We start from the raw sequence: 10,562 nt of genomic DNA on the forward strand, positions 1-10,562 counted from the left end.
CACCTACTCTAGAGCTTAAGACTTTTCCATGGCATCTTAAATATGTTTATTTAGGTAGCGATGAGACTTTACTAGTGATTATTTCCGCTAACCTTACTACTAATCAAGAGCAAAGTTTGTTAAGTGTGTTGATGCAGCATAAGAAAGCAATTGGTTGGACTATGGCCGACTTGAAGGGCATTAGTCCCACAATCTACATGCACAAGATTCTGCTGGAAGATTTCCACGGTAATTCAATTGAACCACAAAGAAGACTCAACCCTATTATGAAGCAAGTGGTGATGAAAGAAATTCTGAAATGGCTTGATGCTAGAGTGATTTACCCTATCTCTAATAGCTCATGGGTGAGCCCTGTCCAACGTGTTCTGAAGAAAGGAGGCACGACGGTCGTTACTAATGAAGAGAATGAGCTATTACCCACTCGCACTGTTATCGGATGGAGGATATGCATGGACTATAGAAAACTCAACAAAGCTACAAAGAAGGACCATTTTTCTCTACCTTTCATCTACCAAATTGTTGATCGATTGGCCGACAAAGCATTATATTGCTTTTTGGATGGATACTCGGGGTACAATCAAATTGTCATCGCACCAGAGGACCAAGAAAAGACTACATTCACCTGTCCCTATGGCACTTTTGCCTTTAGGAGGATGCCTTTTGGACTCTGTAATGCCCCGACAACGTTTCAGCACTGTATGCAAGCTATATTTTCAGACATGGTTGAGGATTTTCTAGAGATCTTCATGAATGACTTTTCTGTTTGTGGGGATGATTTTGAACGATGACTCGACAATCTAGCAAAAGTTCTCAAAATATGTGAAGAGGCTGAGTTGGTCTTAAATTGGGAAAAATGTCACTTCATGGTGACTGAAGGCATTGTATTAGGCCACAAAATTTCACACAAGGGTATTGAGTTGGATAAGGCGAAGATTGAAGTAATTGAAAAGTTGCCACCACCAACTTCGGTCAAGGGGATAAGAAGTTTTCTTGGACATGCTTGATTCTATAGAAGGTTTATCAAAGACTTCTCCAAGATTTCTAAGCCTTTGTGCACATTACTTCAACAAAACCAACCCTTTGTGTTTGACGAGTTATGCCTCGGCGCATTTACTGAGTTAAAAGGACAACTGATCTCGACACACATTGTAGTTCCTCCCGATTGGACATCACCATTTGAGTTGATGTGTGATGCAAGCGATTATGCCGTAGGTGCTGTTTTGGCGCAACGCCGAGGTAAAATCTTTCATGTTATTTATTATTCTAGCCGCACTTTAAATAAAGCACAATTGAACTACACTACCACTGAGAAAGAATTACTTGTCGTGGTATTTACTTTTGATAAATTTAGACCTTACCTAATAGGCACTAAAGTTATTGTTCACACTGATCATTCGGCTATAAAATATTTAGTGAACAAAAAGGATGCCAAGCCTAGACTTATTAGGTGGATATTACTTTTGCAAGAATTTGACTTAGAGATGGTAGATAGAAAAAAGACTGAGAATCAAGTTGTTGATCACTTATCTAGGCAAGAGAACAATTCTGAATGCCATGACACTGTAGATATTAAAGAGGAATTTCCTGATGAGAAACTTTTATATGCCGCGACAATTCCGTGGTACGCTGACCATGTTAATTTTCTTGTTAGTCGAATTCTGCCTTTTAATTTAGATAGCCACGCTAAAAAGAAATTCAAGCACGATGTAAGACACTAATTTTGGGATAAGCCATATTTATTCAAGCATTGTGCCGATCAGCTCATTAGACGATATGTACCCGAAGAGGAATAACGTGATATTTTGTACCATTGCCATTCGGCCCCATGTGGAGGTCATTTTGGTGGAGCAAGGACTGCTGCTAAGGTCCTGCAATTAGGCTTTTACTGGCCAACTCTGTTTAAAGATGCCCAAGCATTTTACAAAGCTTGTGATCGATGCCAACGGACTGGAAACATCTCCAGGCGACATGAAATGCTGCTGCAAAATATTTTGGAGATAGAATTGTTTGATGTGTGGGGCATTGATTTCATGGGACCATTCCCATCTTCTGAAGGAAAATTATATATATTTCTTGCTGTGGATTACGTATCAAAATGGGTGGAAGCAATAGCGACAATAAGGAATGACTCCAAGACCATGCTCAAGTTTCTGCACAAATACATTTTCACTCGGTTTGGAGTACCTCGAGCTATTATAAGTGATGATGGAACCCATTTTGATAAAAAAAATTGATTTCCAAGGCAATGAAGAGATATGGAGTTCGACACAAGATTGCCACGACATATCATCCGCAGACAAATGGCCAAGCTGAAATTTCCAATCGCGAGATCAAGCAAATTTTGGAGAAAGTGGTGAACCCAAGGCGTAAGTATTGGTCGCCAAAGTTGGATGAAGCACTTCGGGCGTACAGAACAACATTCAAGACTCCTTTGGGGATGTCACCCTTCAAGTTAGTATATGGGAAAGCTTGTCATCTCCTGGTTGAACTTGAACATAAGGTGTATTGTGCCTTCAAGAGATTGAATTTTGATGCTCAACTAGTTGGGGAGCAGAGATTACTAGAACTTAATGAAATGGAAGAGTTTAGAGCACAAGCATATGAGAATGCTCGGATATATAAGGAGAAAACCAAGACGTAGCATGACCAGAAACTGATGCCATGGCATTTTCATGTGGGGCAACAAGTCTTGCTTTACAACTCTAGACTTAAACTCTTTCCTGTGAAGCTCAAATCTCGATGGTCAGGACCATTTGAGGTGAATTATGCCTACCCCCATGGAGTTGTTGACATCAAGAGAATAGACAATGAGACGATCTTCAAGGTCAATGGCCAGCGTCTGAAAGCCTACAATGGAGTTCCACCACCACACAACAAGGATGTGTTACGTCTGCACGATGCTGAAGCGTGCTAAGAGGATAACCAAACTTCGATGCCATGACATTGAATTTGTGTCTGTGCATAAATAAAATTTAAAATGTAAACTTTTGTTTCATTCTATTTTGTAATTAATTTTTTATATGATTTGTAGGGACCATAGTGCTGCAAAACCATACAGGATCGGTTATCCAATTGGAGGAAATGACAGCGCATTAATGGGAGAGATATTTCTTTGATTTTATTTCTTTTTAATTTAATTTAATTCTGACATTACTTTTATCTCTCCACAGTTTTATGCCATCATCATTATTTCTTTTGACATTTTTTTCCTTCCCCATACACGTATAACCCCCAACCACTAATTTCTCTCTTAACCGTCCAATCAACACTTTTCCCTCCTAAATATTTAACTTTTTCTTTTCTCTTTCATCCTTAATATTTTCTTCTTAACTTTTACTTTTTATCTCTCATATTCTTCATCTTCTTTCCTCTTTTCTCCCTAGCCGAAACTCTACAAAGCTTTTGAAAGCTATTTTCTTTTCCAATTTTTTTCTTACTTCACAACTGTTGAAAATGGTGTGCACAAGACCGGCTGCACTTGAAGGTTCCAAGTTCCAACAGTTTGAGAACGAGGAGGCTAAGGCTTAGTTTCAAAACTTCAAGAACCGTAAACTCTTCTTCGAGTTAGGTTTCATTTTACCGAGGAGACCGATGGTGGTTTTGGACCTGATGTAATGGATATAGTTACGCCGCTCAAGTGGAAGAAATTCGCACGCCATCCAGGTTCAGTGAATGCCTCGTTGGTTAAGGAATTTTACGCAAATATTTCAAAGCCAAACCAACATGCCATTTTCGTGTAAGGTAAGCAGATTCGTTTTACATCCACTGCGATTAATCGTTATTTCCACTTGCAGGATGTAGTGGATGGGCATGCTACGTTCGAAAATGAAGCTGATAGCCACACTTATGATGACATTCTTGAGGATTTATTCTTTGCAAACATTGAGTGGAATGGGCGTCAAACAAGTAGATACTTGATTAACAGAGAGCGTCTTCAGCCGCGTGCTAAATTATGGAATCACTTCCTTAAGCAAAAACTCATGCCCACTTCTCACAATACAACGGTATCACTTTCACGCTTACTGCTTTTACATTCGATAATGGTGTCCCGTCCTATTGATGTTGGGAGTATTATTGTTCAGCAAGTTCATGACTGCTTAAGTAAAAATGCAAGTGCTTTAGTGTTTCCTAACTTAATTACTGACTTATGTCGTAAAAAAAAGGTTGACGAAAATGCTTTTGATGAAATTTTACCTGGATTATCGGGCATTAATAGGGTTAGACTTCCACTGCTATTGGGAATTGAAAGTCCCAATTCTAAAGACTTTGTTCATGAGAAACATACAGGTACTACACAATCCGATGCCGAGGCAAGATTGCTTGCTCTCGAGAAAGAAGTGATGCAGATTCAGACTCACATGCATGCTTTGCACGGTGACATACGTAACTTATTTGGATATGTGAAGCATAGAGATGTTGTGGTGGAATCAATGTTTCAAGAAATTATTCCGCACGGTCAATGAAATTTCCCTGGCTTCCCAAACGAAATTCTACTGGCATTCAATGCCGAGGCATCTCCAGAGTACGAACAAGGTGAAGATGATCATCCAGTTGATGACCCAACACCTGATCTGCACCGATCTGACACCCCTGAATATCTGCCCACTGTCTCTGTAGAAGAAACTCCTAGTCCTATCACTACACCTGATCCTTCGCCTGCACCCCGTAGTGGTCGACGCACCAAGACCACGGCTGGACGTAAGAAGATTGCGCATCACTACTCTTCTTCTTCCGAGTCCACCCCAGCACCCCTTCGAAAGCGCACTAGGCAAGGAGCTGCTAGCACCTCCAAGGCGAGGAGCTACTAGCACCTCCAAGGCCACGCCACCACGCAATCATTGAGGTACCTCTCTTGCATTCATTTTCATTTAGTTGCATTTCATTGTATGGATTTTAGTTTATATTTAGTTTAGTTCTCTTTAAGCATTGAGGACAATGCTTCCCTTAAGTTTGGGGGAGGTAGTGTTCTTAGTAGGACATATGTATGATAGTATTAGCATAGTATTATGCCATGGCATTAGTAAATGATAGGACAGTTAGATAGAATGTTTTGAGGATACTCGATGATGATGATTTTGTTAGGCTAGAATCTGAATATAAATGATTGTTGAGAATGATAAAACTCACTCTAGGGCTTGATGCTTTGTAAAAAAAATTTACACGATTTGTATGTTCTCTATACTTAGAAAATTTGGAAAATTTTTATGAAGGAACTCTAGTTAGTTTTGGTATTGAAATATGGTATTGTGCTTAAAAGAAAAATAAAAAACAACTCCCTTATAAATGAAACTGTGAATAAATGCTTAGGCATAACTGTAGAGGGACACTCCTCTTTGCCGTGGCATTGCTTGGAATTCTCTTTAATAAATGGCAGCCTTGTGTATATGAGTGAATGAAAGAAGTCACGGGATGACTCTACTTAACTAGCTTGGGGGTGGAAGGTATACTACCTTTCACCTATAGTATGGGAGAGTAGGTGTGATGAGCTGACTCCCTTTGTAACAGCAAGTTAAAAAAAGTTAAAAACAAATCAGAAAAGAAAAAGGGAGTAAAGAAAATGTGCTTAATGAATAAGTAAATGCCTTAAAAAAGGCTACTTTTAAGGCCTTTTTATCTTAAGTTATTGATTGTTTAAAAGTTCATTTTAGGCATTTTAAGATCATGTAGTTGCATATAGTTGTATTTGTGGTGGTAGTGCTATTTTATTTCTTAATGATGCTTCTTGAGGGAAAGGTGCAGTTTGTCTATGATGAGCAGGAATAGCAAGCAAAAAGGATTAGTTGGGAAGTAATGCCGCATCATAACACGTTGCTGAAGCATATTGAAATGCCTTGGAATTTATGGAGCAGAAAATGACAAAAAGATACAATTGTATGAGGACAGCTGGCACCGCACGTGGAATGATTGTTGTAGCCACCTTCTAGAGGACTAAGGCCACTTGGAGAATTAAGTTAATGCTTATGGTGTGATTCTAGGGATATTTCGCACCTAACAACCTAATCATTACCCCTAGATCCTTTTATTATAATGACACCTAAAGGGAGAGAAGGAGGGAGAGGTGAAGAGGCACACGCATAGAGCACAGAAAAAATTAGATTTTTATTTCCTTTTCCTTTTCTTTTTCCTTGGGTTTTCCTCCATTGATTAAGATCCAAGGAGTGGCGAGCTAGGTTTCGAAAGGAGTTAGTGAGCTAAGGTGATTCGTGGTGGCTGAGGAGACCTCCGGTGGCGCGTCGAAGGCTTCTTTTCACTTCCCTTTTTGCTATTATTTTTTTATTTATTTGTGGGTTGTTAGAACGAATATTTACATGACTTTGTGTTTGGATATTTCAAACCCTACCATGATCTAACTTATTTGGTGGTGGTTGGTTTAATAGATGTTTAGACTTTATTTTTGATGATATATTTGAGTTTATTTTGGTTCTTTATTTTCTTTGCTTATGAATACTTCACCATCTAGATTAGTAAAAGGCATGGAAATGTCCATTTCTTAGATGAAGTTTAGGTATTCGGGAGAAACCTAAGCTAGAAATACTTGTAAGTATTCGAGAGAACCGCGAGATAAGATCCTCAAGATAAGATCCTCATAAGCAATGGGTTATAGTATTTCCAAGGGGCTTTGAACCGGCCTAGGGATATTACAACCTAATCCCTTAGATCTCGGGAGAGACTAGGATAGGATTTCAACGACTAAAAAGGGTGTTTTTTATCAATAGGGTAGGCTGGCCAACATCGTTGAGTGAGAGCAAATGCCTTGGCATCCTATTCTATTAGGTTCCTTTGAGAACATTTTAGGAAAGCCCTGTCGATCAAGTAAAGACTAGATAACTTAGATATACCTGATAAATAAGTTTAGCATCCTTATATCAATCCCTACCATTGATTCCATTGAAAGCTTGTCATGTGAGGATTATCTTCTTTTCATTTTATTTACTGTTATTTACCATCTTTCATTGCCTCGACATTACATTATTTTCAACACTAAACATTTTATCTTGCCATTACATTTCCATCTGCTACACCATCAGACCATTCATCTACATCCACCTTCATACACATTTTCATTTTTTCGTGAGATTTGCATCTAAAGACTAACTATACGTAGATAGATTAGTGCTTAGCTTTGGTTAGACTTTTGTAATTTCACCCAATCCCTGTGGAGACGATACTCACTCATTAGTGTATTACTTGAGAGATTGTGTATACTTGCACATTACTTGCATATATTTTATAGTACTCACAACACGCAACAGTGTTTATTCCAAAAACTGAAAATTCTAAGACTTTTGCCAACTCAGAGATTAAAAATCGGTTATCTAGGATTTTTAAAGCAAAACTAGCATTTTTAATGTAAATCAATAGTTTAATTGGACCAATATGTCTTTTCGAAGTTATTTTTCTACTTTCAGGGATAATTCTTGTCTTTTTACAATAGAAGGGTATTTTCGTAATTATAGTCCATAGGGATATTTTTCATAATTTCTCATCCAAGTATTTTTTGCATTTAACTTTTAAAGAGATAAATCAGAATTTATAGGTCCTAAGGTTAATTGATTTACTAATTAAATCATTGAGCTTAGATTTCTATCTTATTGGTCTTCTAGTTCCTTACACAAGTCAATCGAGTCTTATAGGGTTTAATGTCTTTATATTGTATTCAATTCGATTCGATCAATACTTAAATATATGTAATTGACCAATCATTTCAATCATGCATTAATTAGTAACCAACATGAACCATAAAGCATGCATAGGATAGTAAAGTATTACCTCGAGTTTTAAGCTATATCGGTCACTTATTTTATCTCCATTCGATCGCCCTTAGACTTTTATTCGACGTCCAAAAATATCTCGAATACATAGTAAAATAAATTGCATCAGAAACATAGCTTATATGTGAAAATGGGATGATAAAATGCTGAAAATTAGCTTACCAGGTTGGAATATGACAAAACGAATCGTAAAATTAGACTTAGGATGTCAGGATAGGTGGTCTAAAAAAAGTCCACACTGGTCAACGAGTCAACAGTAGGTCAACTTGGCTCTTCAACTCAGCTTGGCGGCTTGGCTTGACTTGGACAGACTGGTTCAATCGAGTCAACAGTAGGTCAACTCATTTCAAACTGATTCAATCGGTTCAATAACTCCCCTGACTTACAGACGAAGCCCACGCACAGGGACGGTGCATGCGACACGTGCATCGGCCTACGGTGGTCAGACAATCACCAATTTTTGTATAATTAAATTTCAAAGGTTAGGGAGTTGCTTACCAATGCTACTTTACGATGGTGAACAGCGGAGGGGTAATTTTTTGAACACATGAAACTTCCTCAGTTCACCTCCCTCCACAACGACACTGACGACAAATCTGAGGACAGTGATTGACTCTTCTCAGCTCAAGGAACCTGATTGTGCTGACGATGTCAAAAATGAACATTTGATCGATGATAAAACATCAATGGAAGCATTCTTAAAAAGAGAGAAAAACAAAATGGGAAGGAGAGAGGGAAATAAAAAGAAAAAGAAAAGGGGTGTCTAAATGAAGTTGGTTCCAGCTTTATAGGATTTAAATCCCCACTTTGGGAAAATAGTCAAACCAAGCCATAGGTCACTGATTTCCTAATATTTTCATATTTAGTCCTGTAATTATTATAAAATTCATTTTAATCCCTAAATTAGCCAAAAATTAAAATTAATGTTAAATAAAAATTAAGAAAAAATTCTAACCCCTACTTTAGTGTGTGAGAACTCTTCCCCTTAAAACAATTTCGTCCTCAAAATTCACCTAAATAAAAACGGTGCAAAAATCGAGTTCACCACTCCTTTAGGTTTCTTCAACAAGGCTTGATTAACTTACTAAACCTTATCCATTAGAATGAGTTTACTTAGCAGAACCCTCTCTCATCGCTATCCAGACTTTGAATAAACCTATTAGTAGAGTAAAGAAGTCTTCAATTAAAAGACATCCAGATGGCACTCAAATTTCAGAATCAACTTAAATCATGATACAACAGATCTCATTACATTTCAAAAACCCATAATCCACCTTGACATTTATACTTTTAACATGTACACAAACACTTTCCTTCAATCTCCCCATTGACTCCAAAGGTTCTCTAATTCAGTTTATGGAAGCAGACGTTCAGAAGTGTACATTTTATTTGAACATTAAACCAGTTACGTTTCTTCATAATTTGCTTTGATGACCATTTTTGTCTCATATTGCTCCATGAGGCTTCCAAACCTAAATCAGATCCAACTTGAAATCTTGCTAGAAATTGTTACGCTTCCTCATCCACCTAACCAAACATTTATTCTAAATCAAATCTTGAACCTCATACACATTAACTAGTTTGAGTATTTCGTTCAGGTTCTAATCCAACATGATAGTTCAAAATCCTTCAACAGTTCACAACCCTTATACTTTCCATTCATTCAGAACAACCAATATACTATTGGAACTCAAACCACTAGCGATCAACTTCAAGAATGCATGGTTGTGGGATGTATGGTAAAAAAACTAAAATCTAGAACCAAATATCAGAATCTAGAAATAAAAAAACATATTTTTATTTCAAATATCATAGTCATACCTTTAAAAAATAAGAGAAAATATTTATGCGCATAAAGCACACTAGAGAATTCAAATATTTTCAAGGGCACTCGATAGTTATCAGGAATAGAAAACATGAAACTTACATAAATTGATTGGATTTTAGGATCGAGGCCCTTATGAAAAAGAGTTTGATTAATATCGAAACTAATTAGACATTCATATATGGATTCTTCAGGATCATTAAGGATTTTGGGTACATTAAAAAGGTATTTAGAAACCTTATATCAGAATTATTTAAGATTCAGATATATTAAGGGTGTTTCCATTACTTAGACCATTAGGGATATTTTAGTCATTACGATTCCTGAAGATTTCTTAGTAACTTAATCCATAAGGGTCAAATGATGGCTTGCAATATTCGGGCTTTAAATCAAAATATTAGAATTCTGAATTGAATCAAACTTATTGGTCTCAACATTGGGATACTTGTGAATCATTTAGATTGACGTAATCCATAAATATTCACCTTGAAATGTTGACGTCACTAGTTAAGTTGATCACCATTTGAGACATCATTAATCGGATCTCGAGGAGACGAACAAGTATCCCGAGTGTATTACTTATTTTTTTAATGTAGTAATATCAAGAATGTCCAGCATGGTTGGCTCGTGCACCAAACCTTTAAGGATGGTACAACCTTTAGGTTTATCAGTGTTATCAAAATTTAATTAGTCACATTCACTTAATTCTAGGTCATGGGGGGTAATTTAGGTCATTTAAGTACACAAGGTTATTTCAGTTAATTTGGAGCTCAAGGTATTTTGGTTTTGATATGGTTCAAGGGCATTTTGGTCATTTTAATGCTCAAGGGTATATTGGTCATTTTCTTTGATTCAAACGTATAAATCATTCTAGTAATTTAGTTATCAGGTGTTTATTCCAAAAACCAAAAATTTTGTCTTTTGCCATCTTAGAGATTAAAAAACAGTTATCTGTGAATTTCTAA

At 37.0% G+C, this 10,562-nt stretch overlaps 1 pseudogene; it reads left to right on the forward strand.

The window, feature by feature from the left end:
• Window positions 1–281: 281 nt before the first annotated feature.
• LOC120147517 lies at window positions 282–4,808 on the forward strand (annotated as a pseudogene).
• The last annotated feature ends 5,754 nt before the right edge of the window (window positions 4,809–10,562 follow it).

Source organism: Hibiscus syriacus, unplaced genomic scaffold (genome assembly GCF_006381635.1).
Source record: "Hibiscus syriacus cultivar Baekdansim isolate YM2019G1 unplaced genomic scaffold, ASM638163v2 tig00002511_pilon, whole genome shotgun sequence".
In the NCBI taxonomy this organism is placed as follows: Eukaryota; Viridiplantae; Streptophyta; class Magnoliopsida; order Malvales; family Malvaceae; genus Hibiscus; species Hibiscus syriacus.